Source organism: Argiope bruennichi, chromosome 9, assembly GCF_947563725.1.
Source record: "Argiope bruennichi chromosome 9, qqArgBrue1.1, whole genome shotgun sequence".
Taxonomy (NCBI): domain Eukaryota; kingdom Metazoa; phylum Arthropoda; class Arachnida; order Araneae; family Araneidae; genus Argiope; species Argiope bruennichi.
In genome coordinates, this window is record NC_079159.1 from 127,033,198 (window position 1) to 127,054,050 (window position 20,853).

Here is a 20,853-nt window from a genome sequence, read left to right on the forward strand (position 1 = left end):
CATCATTTAAACAGAGGCCCATTACAATGCCCACACCACAACTGGAAACGCGTGCAACTAAATGAACGGTTTCCCATGCACACGCTGAATCATGCAACAGTTCATTTTAATCGCTGCGCAATTCGAACGCATCTGCTTCCACGACTCGGATTCAAATCTTCTATCCAGTACTGTCGCCACGAAGCTGGTAATGCCAATACGTAAGATAATCAATGCTATATCTCAGTTTCTAAGGGATTTGACGCATGCAGACACTTTAATTTTGCACAGGGTACCCAAGCTAATATAGGTCCATGATCACATAAAACCAATAGAGGTAAGTTGATATTTAATAGTTGGAAATGCTTCAAGTGACACAAAGAATTATATTTCGCATAATTTAAGTCAGTAAAGGTTCTGTTGAAAAAAAAAAAAAAAACTATTTGAATTTTTATGCAGTTCACAAATTTCAATTAAGAGTGGCCATATTACTCTCAGATAACCTTATTAAAAAAGTGATTTTGCATAGAAACATCTATTACCTGCTGATGTTCTGCCCAAGTGGTCTTTACCGAGCTTCAAGACTATCACCTGTTTTTTTAAAACCGCATCCCTTCCCATCGGAAAAAATAAATAAATAATACTAATATTTAGCAAAATATCCTTAAAACACAAATATTTTAAACAGACAAACGAAATAAAAAATGCTTCATTCTATTGCGACTAAAACAGATTGACTTATGACATTCCAAATATCTTCATTTTATATGAATTTAGATCATTTTAATGGCCATCTTGACTAACATCTATCAATCAAAAAACTAAGTGCTTTTTAAAAGGGGCGACTAATCAGTCTTAAATAATGGAATTCAAAGTTTCAGAACTTTTGCTTAGTTTGAATTGAAGCATAATGGTATTTTTTTAAACTAAAATGTTGATATGTTTAGAATGTTTAATCAAATATGAATAATAGGACTGGAGAACCATGCAAAAATTTACATTTCGCAGTTTTTTCAGTATTACATTCATTTAACTCATACTATATTATAATGTCTTATATCATTTCGAGGATTTTTCCAATGGAGAATTTACATTTATTTCAAATGATTTAGAAAATAACTATGTCACTTTTCTCAAAAAATTGAATTTTGGAGGATCTCTATTAATGTTTGCAAGATGAAAAAATGTCGTAACTCAAGTAACGCGTTTGTTTAAGTAAAAAAAATGTAAATAATTTTTGGCGACATCTTAAATGATAAAATTGTTGAAAGATTAAATTATTAAATCAGCGAATTTTTGTCAATAAAAATGACTCAAAACAGATTTTATGGCATTCTATTTGCAGGTTTGAGTTGTGTCCAACAATACTGACTTGAATATATAACATTTTAATAGAAAATTTCCGATGAATATGAAGAAATTTCAGAATTGAATGCGAACAAGCGAGTGGGTTCTGCTCTCGATATTCTTGTAGTGTGATTAATGTTCCAGTAAGAGAATCGAATACGAATTTGGCAACTTTTTCTCTTTATCGATTGGCCAACCAAATTTTAACGAGGATCTAGAACTTAAAAGAAAAAAATATATGCTAAATTTCATCCTTCTAGCTGTTTGCGTTTTTGAATGAAAGAACTTCACATGCGTATTATCCGGATTTCATCAAAAATTTGAGAGAAATGTAGAAGTAGATGGTGTAAAGTTCATTCATTTATCTCGTCGCGTTTTTGAATTAACGTATTCACAGAAGAATAAAGAGACATGATTCAAATATGATAATTTCGGCTTCAAAGAAGTCTAAAGATTCACCCGAATCTCGCGATTAGTTTTCTTTTTGTCGATTACAATATTTCTTAGTATACGGAAATGAAAAAAAAAAAAAAAAAAGTTGGGAGTGGAGAATTGGAAATTACAAAATGCGCTATATTTAAACAGGGAACAATAAAAGATTTTTTTAAAACATTTGCATTTGAATTCATTTGCAAAATTTAGAAAATTTAATACAAATCAATTCTGCGCCTCTGATAATATTATAATAGAATTTGATCTAAATTATGTAGTACAGCATTCCTCTCCATATTTTTTAGATTCCAGTAAAAATTTTTGATCTAATATCACATTTACGTTCTCGAAAATGAATATCACTCGTCCATAATAATTTAAATAAATTTTGAATTTGAACCTAAGCCGAAAAAATAAAAGCTATTATTGCTTCACCTCATTCTTAGCATTTTAAGTTCGTACTCATCAGTTTCTAGACACATGCAAAAGAGAAATTCTGTCTCCATTTAGTAATATATGCAGAATTTGTTTCACAAAACAGGGCCTTTTATACATGCTTAATGAAATTAAGTGGAAATTCATTTTCATATTTGAATTTAATTTTTAATTTTCTTTTCATAATTTTTTAATTTTTAACTTTCTTTTCATAATTTTTTAATTTTTAACTTTCTTTTCATAATTTTTTAATTCTTAATTGATTAGATTCGTTTATATCAAACTCTTATGAACCAAATAAAATTTTGAGTGGAATTTTCATTTAATCCGACCGTATTTATGTACATAAAGTGGAAATTTTGCACATCGATTTTTCACTTAATTCCTTATGAATTCGAGTGCAAAATGTTATGCATTTGTTTATTCTCGATGACAACATTTTACTACAATATTCGCAACACTTAATCACCCATCAATCGATTCATTTAATTAAATTGTGATTTCCAACGATTCCATCTTTCTACTGAATTTCAGAAAAACTAATCTAGCGATTCCGTAATATTTTTAATAATGCATTACAAATTTAGGGCTAATAAGCAAAATTCAGCTCTTTCACTAATAAAAACGCATATTTAACACATTTTTAAATTAAATTTACTCATCCATTCTATGAAATAATTTACGCAAGAACTATGCAATTTACTCGACATACCATCGATAAAAATGATTCCTTTCTTTCATGCAAAAATTAAGCAAACTTCATCCAAACTTTTGCTATCGCAAACAGGCCCCATAATGCTGAAGAGCAGCGGTCGGTTGAGGAGATTCATTGAGTCATCATTCATGAAGCCCATTCCAAACGCCTCTCCGAGAAGACGGGAGCTATGAATCTAAACCCAACGCACGACAACGCATTTCGCAAGCATCTTCATGATTTCCGACTTGCAGTGGCGTGAGTAGGATGCGATCAGCACATCTCGTATTAAAGCAAGGCCACCTGTGGTTTTTCTCGATTGAGATAGACATCAAATAATATCCAGAAGGTGCAGGGCAATGCAACCGATGGAGGAGTTCAGTAGCAATGGCGTTTGGTTTCAAATTCAAGAGTGTACAAGACATGGATTTAATCGATCATTTTGGCACACTTTCATAGAGGAAAGAGCTTTATAGCAATATTATTATTTTCTTGGAGCGTTTAAGAGGACAGTTCATTTAAAATATGTCAAGAATATAAAATGACATTTTTATTGTTTTATCACCAAAGTATAAGCTTATATTCAACTAAAATAGCATTATAAAATGCGTTGCTCAATAACACGAATGTTGAAAGGACAAAGAGATATATATGTCAGTGACTTTTTCTCAAAACGATGCTCAAATGAAATTTAAATATCTTTCAAACGTAACAGATGTCTCCATTTTAGAGGAAATTGCATGAAATTGGCGAGGAAGATTCCGATTCAACATTAAAAAAGATAACTATGCAGGCATTTTATCTTCAATGATTGATGCCAATTTTAGTTCATCAAATTTAGTGCTTTTTAACTGTAGTAGAAATTTATATAAGATAATGAGAAAAACTTATATTAAATCGCCAGGAATACCTTAAAAGTTTTAAATTATATATTTTTTTAATTTTTTAAAAATAATATACTTTGTTTCAAAGACTTTTTAAAAATATTTTACATATTTATATTTTAATAAATATGCATAAAAAAATTTCATCACTCAAAGTGAATTAATTCTTAAAAATGGCTCATATAACAACCTCTCAACTGAATACTTCAAATCCCTCGCGTTTTGAGCACGCGGTGCTGTGTATTACAGCAATTATTTTGCTCGAGCACAACAAGCCGCGATGAATCACTTCATAGTACAGTAAAGAAACCAAGTACGAGAATTGAACAACCTTCTTTTATCCAAATGAGTCTAAAACTGGACACGGTTTTATAATTTTAACATTTTAAATTTCATTTATTTTAGTCATAGTGTTTTTGTCATATCACGTTAACAGAAGCGCAAATATAGGGAGCATCAGATTATTCTCCGTACACAGATTTGGTCCAAAATTTTATAAACATTTTCAATTCCGATACTATTTGTAAAAGGCTAGGGCCAAATGCCATTCTCATAGCTTTTCAGAAATTTTTAATTGTCGCTTTCATATGTTTACGAAACATCAGACAAACAAATATAGAAATAAACATCTGAATTTCATAAAAATCTAACTTTGGACTAGACATTACACAAAAATTTCGCATGGGCAATTCGTTTATTTCTTGTAGCATCGCACTCGCATACAAACAAAAATAATTTCAAAAATGCATTTTTCGGACTCGTGGAAGTCTAAAAAGGGGAGATGTATCGAATTTCGAATTTTTCAATGATTACAATCGTTTCTCTAGGTACACACTCTGTATTTGAAAAGCAAAAAGTTATCCCTCTCAAAACTCACATTAATATTAATATATAGTTTTTATAGAGTTAATCGCACAGCAGTATTTCATTCGCGTATTTCTTCATCTATGCTCAAAAGCTACTTTTTCGTTTAATCATTACAATGTTGGACACTGATTGAAAAATTTTACTAAGTAAAAATTATTATTATTATTTTACATTATTTTTTATAACGTAGTCGTAATAGCTGTGTACCAAAAGTATATATTATAGAGGCCGGGATAGCATGGTTGACAGGACGTTGGATTCGCATCTCTTGGCTTGTGAGCTCGAACCCTGCTTGCCGAAGATCCTCCATGTAATGTTGGCCGGTGCACGTATAAATCTGTCGTAGCCATTAAGTCATTCAAGTCGAGACAACACCACTGCGGGTACTGGTTCAGAGGTGATCGTTCTATGATTCAGGTCTAAATGACGATCTGTGAATGAAATGTATGAATGAAGCCCACCCTGTGAAAAGGGCTGTGACGCATGAGTGGCTAAGACGGGCTCTTGGCCCTAGATGGCGCTACTGAAACAAGAGACGCCAAACTCGGCTTAAAATCGATGACTTCGTCAGGGAGCATGTCAATGACAAGTGCCATAAGACACACACAAAAAAATAGAGGTAATAAAACAGCCGGCTTGTCTATGACATGTGCCATAAACAACAACACCAGATGTGGTCCAAAATGAATGCTGGCATTCAAAAGACTAGGTGCAAAAAGTAAAAGGAATTCAGGCATTGTTCCAGATGGCTCCAGAACTGATTGCTGGACATTGAATCCCAACGAATGATTCGGAGAGAAAAGATATTCAATACCGAATCCTTGAATGGATGGTGATTCATACTGAATAGGACAAAATGACTAGAATAGTAGAATTCTGTAACTGATTTAATTAGCTGAAAAAAATTTATTCTGAAACAAAAATTATACCTGGCAGCAACGAAAATTCTGCCAGTAACGAAATCGCTGCTAGAGACTGCCATAAGAAAGCGTTCGCTGCCATTATTATCGTCAAACCACTGCTGTGTGGATTTGCAGCATAAGCTGGAGGGTGGATGGTTTTGCGAACAGACGTATTTACGGATGGTTACCTTTCATTTATGTAGCAAAATTAATCACCATAATTTACAATTTTGGGACATGGAAAGAGAATTCAACATAGAATAATGAAACATCAGCGTAATTCTCCAAAGATGAACCTTTTCTGCACCAAACCAACAACAGTTCTTGCCCCTCCCCCCTTCCTTGAGAAAGTGGTTAACAAATGTATATACCATGACATGCTCTCATCGTAGTTATTCTATCAGTCAAAGGAACCGGTTCAAGGGTTCATTCAACAGCAAGATGGTGCGCCACCACATCGGTATAACAACGTAGGCCAATATCTGAACGATCGTCAACCCATCACTGGATTAGTCGTGTTAGCTCAAATGATAATCCATTGCCTTTTTGACCACCGAGATTTAACCTACTGCGAGTTTTTCTTGTGGGATGCTTCCACTCCCTCAGGACTTACAACAATTGAATCAGCGGATAACTGACACTTTGGACTCATTAGCAGGGAATATTCTATCACGAGTACGGCATGAATTGGAATACCGCATAAGTATTTGTCATGCCACTATAGAAACTTTGATAATGTAGTTTCACGGTAAATTTGATTTATCAAAACAAGTTAATTATAGTGTTCGCAAGTATGCTTTGTTTTTGTCTCATTCGCTATGAATAACCTTGTATAATGAACCCATATTTAAGACAAGTAATTTAAAATTCCGCATACAGAAAGTAAATAAATATTCACTTTTGATTACTGTTGGGGAGCGAACTCAATATTTAGAACATACAATTACCATCGGCACGTTACACCTTTATTTTGACAACCAGAGTAGTAAACATAATTAACACACCTACGGGAGGGACAACATGAATAATGAGAAAGATATAAGAGACTCGTGGCTTGCTGCTGTCACAGCATTTTATTGAAATCATTTTGTCTGACGTTTATTAAGAAATGTGGACACTTCGCAAAAAGCTACCGAATTCTCGTCCGCTTACAAAATACTCTTTTATTAAAATAATAATCAGTACGTGACTGTTGTGCTGGGCCGTATCATTATTCTGCTAAATACTTGCAGCACGCGACACCGAAAAGCTAATACCTCCACCGAAGTTTATCAGGGCAGTCATTTTTCACTTGGTTCATAATTCATGGGATGGCAGAAGGAGTGTTTCGAGCGGCCGATTCGTAGATCAAGTGCAGAGAGCATTTATTTTGCAGAAGATTACTGATGCTCGCGTCATCGCTCATTCTCTGCTAATGGAAACTCTCTTCATTAGAACGGGAGGCGCTTGCTGGCAGCAATATTCCTTTAGAGGCAACAAACCTCCAGGATCGCTACGTTCTAGTTTGCCTTCCTTTATAACGCGTTGATGGTGGTAACGTTCAAAAGTATAGGGACCGCCCCCAACACACTCCTTCCTCTTTTCCCTTTTTATTTTCTCCTTCTATCTGAAAATTAACCATCGTGCGCCAGATCTTTTTAAAATCGAAAAAAATACTGGCATGATATCGGTCCATTCGTGAAAAGGAAATGAGTTAGAAAAGTGATATTTGATGTGCGCTTTTAAAAGCAAAATTTTGACGAAGTCCATCGATGGGAAGTTTATATACTCTTGTTCACGTGATCACATTAAGTCAAAAATGTCACAAACTCAATGGATGAAACTTTGTGCAAAGTTTTATCATTTGCACTGTAGATCTACATCAGATTTCGGACGCAATCGTCAGCAGGACACTTCCTCTCTGTACTTTCAGGCGGCACTCAAAAATACAGATTTACATAAATGAAGAGAAGTATGAGGCCATGACGCTAAAATTATAGATTGGCAGCAAGATGAGGATATTTCATTCATAAATTTTAAGAATGAATTGTTAACATCTGCAGTTTCACTATCCAAAAATTAGAAAACAGATGTATATATATAAAAAAAATTTAAAAAATAGGCATAAAACATATAAAATAAGGCAAACATTTTTCATTCCACTGTGACATCATAAGATACAATTCAGGAAGGAAATGCGCATTTTACATCTTTTTATTTAACTTTGCCCGTTTCATATTTATAAAGGTAAGATTTTAAAACCAATTTTATACTCACTTTCTCAAAAGCTAATTCTTATTTTAATACCTGCGTCTACTCGATGTTGATACTCCATTGCAATATTTCCGTTACTTTATTACCGATTCATTAAATTACATTTTCGTTCCATGCACTATCAGTTACTGCATTTAAAAAAAAATTAAAATGTTATCGAACGCACACCATTGGAATCGATTAATTCGCTGGAGTATTCGCTGTCGAAAAATAGGGTCGTTTCATGTGCACGTGACAGATGTCCAGCACGTCGCTCAGATTTAATTTTAGAATCCATTACGCTTCTCGCAAGAGTAAAAAAAAAAAAAAAGAGTAGATGATATATCAGATAACTTTTGTTCCGTGGTCTCACGTCAATGAAAATGCCGAAACATTACCAATTTAAACTTTTTAATGGAAGTAATGCTGTATTAATGAGTTTGATTCCATAAAAGATGTCCACTTAAAGTTAAAATTAGTTTTGTTTGTTATTAACAATATAAAGGGGGGAGGGGGGAATGAAATGGCAGTACTCAACAAATCCGCTGTTATTTCAAAAAATAAAGATTGTGACAAACTGGATGATAAAGGGTTTATAAATCTGAATGCCGTAACAGTCATAACAAGTAGCTTTCACGGCCACCGGCGTTTCAGAATCAACTTTGATGAGTTGATTAGACTGCATGCACAAGGAAGAATTGCACTTATCAATAATAAAAGACATTAATTAAACGAAAACCCAATTCAAGACAGAGGAGAATTTCGTTCATGAAGTCTCACTATTTAGCTTAATTCTCTAGTTTAAAAAGTCCTCATAATAATAATAAAAAAGCTTTAAAATACCTTTTCATTAATGTAATGGAAAATATAAAACGATATCCTACAAAAACATGAAATTAACAACAAAATTGTAAAAGCATGACGCACAGACAAAAACATTCGAAGCTCATTGGGATTTTAATCATATTTTCAACATTTAAAGAATTTGGGGGATTTTCTTGCTACAATATTTAAACTTTTCTTTTTATATTACTTACTGTCTTCAGTGCTTTAAGCTGTTGCGATTTTGTTTCAGCTCTCTATTTCCGATAAAAAAATATTTTGCTTCTCAGATTCAAAAATAAGAAAACTCAAATTTGATTAAAATAAATTTAAATCTTCTTATTTTTACTACTCGTTACAGCAAAAAGTTTCGTAAAATAATATTATATGTGTTACTTAAACATTGTTTTAATCTTTTTCCTCAAATTCACTTCCAGATAGTGATAATGAGATGAAATTAAAATTTAATTACATTTAATTGATTAATTGAAAACTAAGCTTAAAAAATACAAGTGTTTCAAATCTGGTTATTGCATCAATGGATTTTGTACATATCGTCACTTGCACATGTTTCAAACAGGCGACATGATCTGGATACAAAAATGAATGATATACTACTATGTACACACATAGATTTATATATACAGGGTGGTCAAAAAAAACTTCCCCTATATATGAAACCCTAGCGGCCTATCCGCTCAACCAATCGAACCAAAATTTCAGACATGGTTGTTTGAAGGTATGCGCTGGAGATTGTGATGATTCTATAAAGGACTAATGACAACACAGAGAGGAAAGAGAAAAAAAGTTTTTATTGGATTAGAAAGTTATAATTACAGGTTTTCAACGTGTTCATCTTCGTAGGCGACAACGCATTGCATTCGGGAGATTGTGGACAACAATGCTGAACGTAACATGAAAGGAGGAATCTGCATAACTTCACGTGTTACCGCATCTTGCAATTCTGACACAGTTGCAGAATTGCGTTATTCCTGAATTGCAGCAACGAAATGTCATTAGGGACATTGTATGGATGCAAGATGTGGCTCCTCCACACGTCGCCCAATGTGTTCGACCAGTGCTACAACAACACTTTGCTGATAGAGTCATCTCTAGTAACTTTGCATTTTCGTGGCCACCGCGATCCCCCGACTCATTCCTATGGATTTCTGGTTCTGGGGTTATCTGAAATCTAAGGTGTACACGCCTGGTCCACGAGATGTGTCAGAATTGCAAGATGTCATAACACGTGAAGTTATGCAGATTCCTCCTTTCATTTTACGTTCAGCATTGTTGTCCACAATCTCCCGAATGCAATGCGTTGTCGCCTGCGAAGGTGAACACATTGAAAACCTGTAACTTATATATATAACTTTCCATTCCAATAAAAACTTTTTCTCTCTTTCCTCTCTGTGTTGTCATTATTCCTTTATAATGCTCTTCTTTGCATATGCTTTACGGCGGCAATTTTCGTCACACGCTAATCGTTCCAACGCCATTTGTGGTTTTTCAATACGCTGATCAATTTGCGCAAGGAAAAAGTGGATGTTGCCATTCGAAAATTTCAGAATTCTCTCACTGTAACCGTAACCGTGAGTTCTGTGTTGTTTAGAATCATCACAATCTCCAGCGTATACCTTCAAACAACCATGTCTGAAATTTTGGTTCGATTGGCTGAGCGGATAGGCCGCTAGGGTTTCATATATAGGGGAAGTTTTTTTTGACCACCCTGTATATATATATTACTAGCTGACTTGGCAAACATTGTTCTGCCTTATAAATTATTTCTATTGAATATTTTGGTTGTTAATGCATCGTAAATGTGTGGGAATGGGATCTATGACAGAAAGAGGAATGGAGCACTCTAGACGATGATAGACGATAAAAACAACAAAAAACTAACCATTCATTTTCTCAATACAATGTATTTCATTAACATAACGAACATATACATTGTTTGATCTCTTAAAAGTTAAACGCAAAGTGAAAAAAGTAATATATTTTTTGTCCTAAAGTATAAAAATGAAATAAAGAAAATCAATATTCATTTCGAAGAGCAATTGAGTGTACGATATTTTTTTCTCAGTCTATCTTTAGCTAACACAAATAAGCTCGATAGTTTTCCCAAGCGAGAACATGCTACGTGTGAAAAACATGGTGCGGCCAAATCTAAGCCGCAAACAGACATCGTTTGGCCTTGCGACTTATTGATTGCCACTGCGAATGCGAATCTAATAGGAAATTGAACGCGTTTGAATTCGATTGGCACCTCTGTGAGAATCATTGGAATTCGTGGCAGCAAAACATTTTCGGCACGGAATTTACCATTCAAAATGGTGGCTTCGATAACGTTTTTTATCCATTTTTTTAAGACCAATCGCGTGTCATTGCACAGCCATGGTGGGTTCAAATTTCGAAGTAAAATAACCGGAGATTATTAGAAGGTGTGGTGACATGCCTGGCAAATCCAGTGAGTTCAAAAACTCTGTTGGATAATTCACCGCTTCGTTAGCATCGCAAACTGTATCGATCAATTTGTATGATACCAAGTCACCTGGCAACCGACTGCTGTATCTTGAAGTTTAAATCGTCAACGTCCACATTTTTTGTTGCGAAAATGGCTCTTTCTGCCAGCCACGCATGATTTATGTATTATGTGCGTACATCGGGAAATATGCGGTCAATGAGAGCATTTTGCGAATCAACGATAGTGCAGAAATTAGTGGTCAATTTTATGTATCCAGTATTTTCATAGACAGCAACTTTTCCATCAAGGATATCTAACAATTGGTCCAAGAATGTGTTAGCAGATGGATCTTGTAGCATTTGGAAGCGCGTGTTTATTTTTAGCTGGACTTTTTCAACATTACGCCACATTGGTGATGATTTCAAGCAAGCGTTGATCTCATCAGTGTACGGTGAACGTGGATAGGAACACCCTAATTACCTAGCGTTATGAAATAGACTTTACGACCTATTCTCATACCTACCAAATACACATAAAAAATTTCATAAAAATCGGTCGAGCCGTTTCGGAGGAGTACGAACACAAACACCGTGACACGAGATTTTTATATATTAGATTAATCATTTATCTAATTATTTTTACTAACAAATAATACTTTGGGCTACAGAGCATTAAAGCATTATACTACTATCCAGAACAATCTCTGCACAAAATTTTAGAACCCTTTAAAAATCAGTAAGTGAATTAAAACAAATCAATTAAGAAATTCTATTTCCATAAATACAAATACTCTCCATAAAGTCAAGCTAAATAAAAGCAAACAATAAATAAATAATAATTAAATTAGTAGAAACTGAACCATTGATGTAGTTTTAAGTCATATTTCCATTTAATTGTTGTTGTTTTTTTCGTCATAAAATTAAAAGAAAAATCAGATCAGTTTATTTTCGAAGAATATAATGAACGATGCGAAAAGATGAGCGTCTTCACCAAATAATGGACGATGAAATAATTCTCGTACTCCGAGGATCGATGCCACCTCTATTAGCCGGGAAATTAAGCACGCATAATGAATTGGGTCAACCAAAAAAAAAAAAAAAGATAATTATTCTTTCTCACGTTAACTGTAAAAGAAAATTATCTCTTAAAATTTCGAGATACTTGTTTAATGGCGGCGGTGCTAATGAACTCGATTTAAAAACAAGAACATAAACTCCCGCGATGCCATTTAATGAAAGACGCACGATTTAATATATCTCAATTAAGTATTTACGCCCGAAAATGTAACGATCGATAGCAGGGTGGTAAAGATCAGAAAAGGAATTTATAGTTGTCATGATTATCGGAATCTAACTGAACTGATGCGTATGTAAAGAGAATAAACTTTAATAATACAGTTTTTAAAAATGCACTTTTATTAGTTGCTGAGGAATAAAATTTATTTTATTTTAATTACTTTCTGTTTTTTAGTTTCTTATATAAATATTATGGAAGCTTGAAATCAAAACTTTCCCAAATTCACTATCAGATGGTGCCACGCTTATGGGACCAAAATGCAATTAAATTTACAGATGAACTAATAAACAATTCTAAAAAGTATTAAAATAGTGTATTATTATCGGAAATGTCACAAGTGCATGAAATTTCAAAATACTTTAACAATCGGAAATGAGAAGGGGAAAAACTCGATAATGAAAAGAGAGGCTAAGAGAAAGAAGAGATAAGAGAGGCTAAATAGAAGTGTTTAAACAAATCCACAATAGCTCTCATTTTATGCTCCAACACAATACTCATGAAGAGTGAGGTATGAGACTAGACAATTATAAATAAATGTGGATCTCCCTCTAAGATTCTGATTGGGCAAATAATATTAGGTAGATAGATTTTGACAGTTGCAAAACTCAAGCTGAGGCAAGACTGTGATTGCAGTATCATTCATATAGAAACAAGAAAACAAAATCAAAGCTCCGTTTTATTGTCTTCTTAAAATATTTTATGAATCAAATTCATTTTGCGGAATATACGGGATAATAATAATAATAAATACATATTTCAGAGCTCAATTATCCAGAAAGTACCGAAGAAATTCAATGCCATTTCATATATTCGTACTATTGAGAGCAAGGGGGAATAATGAGGAAAAAAATACAAAAAAAATAAGATTTACAGTTTCGCCACCAGTAATGCTGCAGGCTGGGTTTGGTCAATAAAATAGGCTTAAAAACTAAATAGATAAATTTTACGCGATTGCCTGAAAAGGGCATTTTTGCTAAGAAATTTATTGAATAGATTTTCTTTTTTACATATTTCCAATTCATTCATTAAATTTACGATTCAAAGTTTATTCTTTTATTTTATATTTTAGTTTGAATTTTAAGAGGTTGTATTCTGAAAATGACTCCAGACTACATCTGTAGAGTGGGTACGATTCTTTGACTCGGGTGAATTTTTCGCATTTAAAAAATATACAAGACATTTTAAATAACCAAATAATAAAAATCAAGCGACGAGAAATTCGCTTAATACACACAACTTCTGTTGCAAAAAATAAATTATAAACTTTAAAATAAATAATGTGGCGGTTAAAAACGATTTGGGTTAAAATGTCAATGCAGAAAAATGAACAAAATATCAGTAATGTAATGTCAAATAAACAAAATATCAAGAAACAAAACTTTTTTTTATGTTTATTTTACTATCTAAATCCCACTTACCCCTTCCACATCTAATTGCGAAAAGGTAAGATATTTTATTTATTTATTTTTTTTAATAAATCGATTTCCCTTTAATCTAAAGAGTATGAATAATAAATAGTGTTGTATTTGGCCCGTACTTTCTTTGTAACTAAATTCTAAACATCAATGATCTAATTATCATTTGTATATTATTAATTAAAAGCGATACAAAAGCCAGGCAGATTTCAGTTTGATCCTTAGTCTCGGATAACAGATGCTTCAATTTACATCTTAAATTTCTACATAGTTCATGGCTCTGATTAATATGATCATCACTTGTTTTTCTTCACAAAAATAGTATAAAAAATAACCAAAGAAAATAAATGGGCATAAACATGCTTACCATACTATTCCATTGTATTCAAGTAAAATATGAATGCACTTACCTAAAATGAAATGAAAAAAATTGAGTACATAAGCATATTTGGCATAAACAAAAATTTACTTCCTCTAAAAAATTTAATTTAATGTTTCTTTTTAATGCAAAAAATAAATGTTTATATAAAATATAACAATACGAAAGTTATTTTTTTAATTTTCTATAATTTATTAAAAATTTTAAAAAATTATTTATTTTAAATGAACACGGCAAATAACAAATAAATAAAATAGTTTAATGTTTTTGTAATATTTTCATTCGATACGAAAAAATAGCCATAATAATAGCAAAATATTAAAGATAAAATAATTTTTCTAGGCATGGAAACCCAGTTTTAATTAATAAAAATTAATTATTTAATTAATTTTACAGAAACATAAAAACTATTTCTTGTGCTTCTTAGCAACTGCGAACAAAATGTGACGAACCGCGTAAAAAACGCCGAAATTCCGCATAATTTTTAGCTACAATTTTTTAAAAAAATCGCTCATAGATAAGGGAGAGTTGGGAGGCGTAGAACAGACTTCACAATTTTTTTTTTTTAATTCAATTGTTTAGACTTGCCAAGAGTGCAGTTTATAAAATTTAAAAGTATGTTCTTTATTCAAAAAATACCGAAACAGGAAAATACAAATAATTTATTTGCATAATTAAAAATTCTAACATTTCTGTCCCACACCTCCCATATATGAGGGAGGTTTGAAACAGATATGAGGGAGGAATGGGACAAGGTTTGAACAAATTAAAAGTAATAAATATTGTATTTTAACATCCTTTTCATTGAACGATTTATGGTTTTGGACATGTCAAACAAGAGTTGATTTTGAAATCCCCATTAGTGCTGCCACTTCTTGAAAACATTTATTTTCTTTTATAACTATTTCCATTGATTACAATAAGTTATTTTTTAATATATTTTCCTCTATCTGGATGCTTTTCCTTCCATATTCGTGACATTTTTATATAAAAAAAAAGTATAAATTTAGTAATTTTTTAAAATTTAGGATGACAAAAGCTTTAATAAAAAAACTTTCATAATTTAGCTCTATTTTTTACATTACTTAATATTCATTATAATGCTTATTACTTTATTATATGTACTGTAAAATTTCCCTTAACTGAAATTATGTAATAAGCTAGGTTTTAGGTAGAAAATAATTTTTTATGTGAAACGATACAGGATGATCTATAATATGTATTCATACTTTATATGATACAGTAACTGACAAAAATAGAGAATAACAAAACATGTTGAAAGATACTGGTGCTCTTAAAGAAATCTCGTTACAGAAGTCTCGCACATGTTCATTGAGTGCAATTCGGGATCTCATAAAAATGAACAACTGTCTCGCAAATCGAAACTGCAATTATCTATATAGAAAAAAAGGGGGAAACAGAAAAGTCGCGAGTTTCCGCATTGCACAATCGCGAATGATCTAGTTTCGTTTTTAAAAAACTATGACTACGATATTTTATTCTTGCAGTCTTTAGAGATCGGCATTTTTAAATGGGAGAAAAATAACAGAGAAACTTAAAATTCCCTGTATTTTTGTTCCCTATTTATATGACGATTTTCAAATTCGCCTGCATTTTCCCGGTTTTTAAAAAAAATGTTCAAATTCCCTGTGTTTTCCCTGAGTATACTAACTGGCAACCCTGAGTATACTAACTTGTATATTTTAATAAATTTAAAATCATCAACTTACTATTGCATTGTAACATCCCCAAACTTATTAAACAACATTAAGAAAAATTAAAAGCTTTAATCATTAGCATATTTATCTATTTAGAAAATGTATAGAAATGTAATCGAGCATATCCCATTCCTCCTTCATTGATAATGCCCCATTTCTCACTCTGCAGAATTTTGTTTTAAAATGCATATCACATAAAGCAAGCGACATTTACACTTCATTTGGTTTGTAAACAACAGAGAGACTCAACAATATTTAAGTTTATTATACATTTCAAATATTTTTATTTTACAAATAATAAGAAAGAAAGAAAACATTCAGAAAATCTGTATTTACTTTTGAGGCACAAAAATCAAGTTTTCTGATTTAAACAAAAACAATATTATAGCTAGTGTAACAATTAATTTCAAGCAAGGGACTCTATCATACAGAGAAACTAGAAATAGATTCTAATCTTTTATTTAGATATAAATTCCAGCTATCCCATTCCTCCAAACTCTCTCCAATACATTCCCACCCTCAAGGGATGTATCAAATTTAATAGCTCTAGGTCAAACGGCCTGGCTTGTACAGCGCCAACAAACACACTCTCATCTTGATTATTACTGAAGATATTATTCAGTCCCCTCTGCCACTCACTGTGTTTTAAATTATAATAGAGTTCAATGAACCAAATGAAATCTATTTCCTTGTCTATTATCTAAACTTCAAGTAAATTTTCAGATGCTTGCATGCTTAAGACTGATAAATCCATAGTTAAAAGAAGTATGATAATCAGGAATGATTAAACAGGGAAAAACAAACGGAATAAACCCCCCCCCAGAAAAAAAAATACCTTCTTGCACTCTCTAATAAAGAAGTTGTCCAAGAGGATGCCCTGGATGCCACTGGCATACGACAGTTACGAAATATTGAATTTAGAATTTTTACTGAATCTGTCGTGTGATCCTTGGAGAATTTTTTAACGATTCATCCCTGGTATGCGATTAAATATAACTAAAAATAGAATTTATGTTTTAGACGCGTTTTATCCAACCGAACGAAACCAAAATCTGAAATAAAATGACATTCATAGTCTCAAAATCACGTACCAAATTTGATAAATTTAAGTCCTAGCGTTTTTGAGTTATCGCATTTACATGCTTCTGAAAGTACAGACCGACAGACGTCCGATCCTTAGTTGGCTTTGGTTCACAATTTGTTGTAGTGCCTACACTGTAAGTGATAAACTGTGTACAGAATTCGTACAGCTTAACTTATATTGGTACAGCAGAACAAATAGATTTTGCTCAAAATTTGATAGATATTTACGAATTTCGTGTAAAGATCATATACCAAATTTTATACGTGTAGCTCAAAGTGATTTTGAATTATCTTTGTCACAGGCAATTAGGCATAATACCCGCAATGTGTTTTTCGAATGAAGGGAAGTCTGAAGCGCGAAGATTCGTCAAAAACTCGAGTTCGAATTTTTTGATGATTACAATACTTTCCGTATGCCTCGTATATCAAAAGTCAGAGAAAGGCGACACATCTATTTCGAAGGACAATATCTCCAGGTGAAACTTCCGATGGATAATGCAAATGCGAAAAGGCACAACAAAACTTTAAAATTCTTCAGGATTTGATATTCAATCAAAGTTTCGCAAACGAAAAAAAGAAAAGAAAGAAAGGAAAGAACCTGGAGGCCGCATATAATATTTAATAAGGTTTCAAGCAGAAACATACATCGATACTTTTTTACAGAGTGGCTTTAACTTCCCAGAAAAATAAATTCGATTTTATACAGGTGGAAGATGGTCTCTTTTCTTTTAAAGCTTAGATCCTCAAATGGAGATAAGTGCACAAATGAGGCCAGCGAACCCCACCAAATCCGAATTTTCCAGAATACCAGAAATACAAGGGAAGTAAGAATGGTTGTTTTAGAATTCGATTTCGTAGAGGAATCCCATTCCAAGCAGAAAAGTATTTTTGGGAATGATTTTTTTTTTTTTTCCAAAACAAACTACTTCATAAAATTTCATACAGGTTTTTAAGATACCCCCCCCAAAAAAAAAATAGCAGATACATAAATATAAATACCTATATTTCAACGAAATGCTTTGCAACTCTAAAATCCCAACACTTAATGTATATGTGTTTCAAATTCATTTCATTCATTTATCACCATAAATATTGAAAAAGAACGATTTAAAATGATGGCAAATTCCTCCTCTTCAAATACCGAAACTGCGTTTCTCATTTCTTCTTCCTTTTTGCATAATTGTTACATTTTACGTCTGCTTCCATACTTAACCCACGTATGAAATTTAAAAATTCATTTTAACAAAATAAGTGATAAAAGGAATACATGAATGCTTATTGAAAAAAGCAATAAAATGAGAAAAGTGAGAAAAAAAATCCCAAAAAATAAGCTCTAATGATTATATTATATTATATATATATATATATATATATATATATATAATCTACTCATTGGAGGACAATCAGAAATTATTCTGATTAACGTAGGAATTATTTATTAGGGTTACATTCACACAAGTTTAATTTCAAAACATTGTTTACGGAAAATCGCCCGTATCATGCATGCTAAGAGATGTCCAATACGCTAGATACAGATAAAAATACTTTATAGTCCGGGATAGTCTGGTTAGTAGGGCATTGGATTTGCATTCCCTAGGCTGTGAGTTCGAACCTCCTTGGCCAAAGACCCCCCCCGTGTATATTGTGGCTGGTGCAAGTATAAATCCGTCGTAACCACAATGTCCTCCAAGTCGAGACAATACCACTGGGAGATTGGATCATAGGTGATCGTTCTCTGTTTCGGGTCTAAATTACGATCTGTGAATGAAATGTATAAATGAAGTTCGCCCCAAGAAATGGGCTGTAACGCATAAGTAGTTCTTGGCCCTAGTTAGCGCCACTGAAACAAGAGACAGTAAAATTCGGCTTAAAATCGCTGATTTTGTCGGCGGGCTTGTCTATGACAAGTTCCATATGATACACACACAAATTTATATATATATATTTTTATCCTTCTAAAATAAAGGGAGGTAATAAAACAGCCGAAGCGTACATAAGATAGTACTTGCAGACATTAACAACATACAGGCAAGCAGCAAACATTATTAAACAAATAAATTGCAGAGGAATCTCACTGATAGAATGTAATTTGTTATTGAATCGCTCATAATGTGAAACACTCATTAGGTGAAACGATTTTTTTCATTACAATCTATGTAATTAGGACAATGAGAAAAAATTTGGAAAATAATACTCAAACAAATTTATAATAATATAATTTATTATTTACAGTGCATGCTTATTTTACAATATTATTGTCTAAAAGACATTTGGCTTTGACTATGCTTCAAAATTTGGCGAAAATTAGAAAAAAATTATCATAAAATTAAAGCATATATAGCTACTGTCTTCATCTTCACTTCTTAACATATGGTGCAATAATTTATCATATTTTCAGCATCTCTGTCTCATTTGTCTGGAAGACTGGTGCTTTGCGCCTATTATTTCTTCATCTCCTGACCAAATCTCCTCCGCAGCTTTTTGCTGTGACACAGAATGTAGTACCATAAACTAGTCGATAGTTCTGACTATGTTCTTCCACCAGCTTATCGATGTCGTTTACTATCTACCTCCCCCAAAATCTTGACCAAAACTTCTTCCATATATATAGATATAAGGGTTTTCTTCAAAGAAGTACTCAACACAAACTGATACAGGCCAATCCAACATGCGACGTCACGATATCTCCCGGGCTCTTTTTCTGCGGAACTTCACTCGTTCAGCGACTCACTTTTTTACATTTTTGTTTCGCTCGTTAAAAGAGCTTTGACTGTATTAGCAGCGTTCCGGTGGCAAATCATAGCTGGTTCTAAAGCGCACTGATTGTAGCTTTCGATAGAATTCTGTAAAGAGAGAACTGAGACAACTCGATATCGCTCTTTTATGTTTTTATAGTGCCCGTGACTTATTATCGATATTATTTGGAGAATTTCCGAATCTAAAATCTGAATACAGATATCGCCAAATTTGTTGTGTTTTCTAGACTCTTCCATTTTTGTTACCGAATTCGTCGCCAAGGCAATGGATCACTGACCTGTCAACTCTTCAGCATCCATTAAAATATCTACAGAACTCTCTTCTTATGAGACTAACAACGCAGAGAAACAATTTAACAGACTCCTTATACTACTCCCTCCCTCCGCCCCCTTCATAAACTACATATAAATAGAAATTAGATCAGTAGCCCTGTATAGAAGGAAAAACGGTCCGATAGCAGAATTGACCGCCTTTCGCTTATTTTATCTTCTCAGTTCCAGAGTGCTCAGCTGCTTGAGACAGTTAATGTCACAAGAGTGACTACAATATTATCGCTCGTTATAAATGTCGCAAGGGTGACAAAAACTGGGAAATGATGGCAGTGCTATAGACTTTAGTTCATCACGTCATGTCATGGAAAAATATTCAGAACATAAACCATCTATTTGAGGATTATTCTTATAAGCACGATCTTTGATGCAACCTCACAAGAAATAGCTTGACTAATCCAAAAATTAGCGGTTGCAAGTTAAAAATACAACAGTGCCGTTTCGTAATTTATCTTCCATTGATTAACAAATAACTGCCCTCGGGCCAGCACTGGCATATTGAGAAGCCGCATCGCGGATTGTGTTTTCTGTGGATAACATCGCAGTAATAGTACGATCTTGGCTCGATGATTACTCTTAACAACGCTTCTATGAGCAGGAATGTTTCCAACATTTACGTTGTAAAGTCTGATCGGAACTTTATACAGAACGTTTGTAAGAATTGGAAAAACACATTCGTTAGTAGTTTCCAGTATCCTGCTCATCTTAAAAGGGCCCCTCAACTTTGTTTATCCAAAGCCCGGGATCCCTAAGACTTAAAAGCACTCAGACATCCAGCAAAATCCATGTCTAATCGCATAATGGTTATCACTGCA

At 33.0% G+C, this 20,853-nt stretch overlaps 1 protein-coding gene across 1 annotated transcript in view; it reads right to left on the reverse strand.

The window, feature by feature from the left end:
• LOC129984160 (protein eva-1-like) overlaps window positions 1–20,853 on the reverse strand; it is a 101,699-nt gene that overhangs the window by 43,355 nt on the left and 37,491 nt on the right. The gene's annotated exons all lie outside the window — the stretch shown is intronic.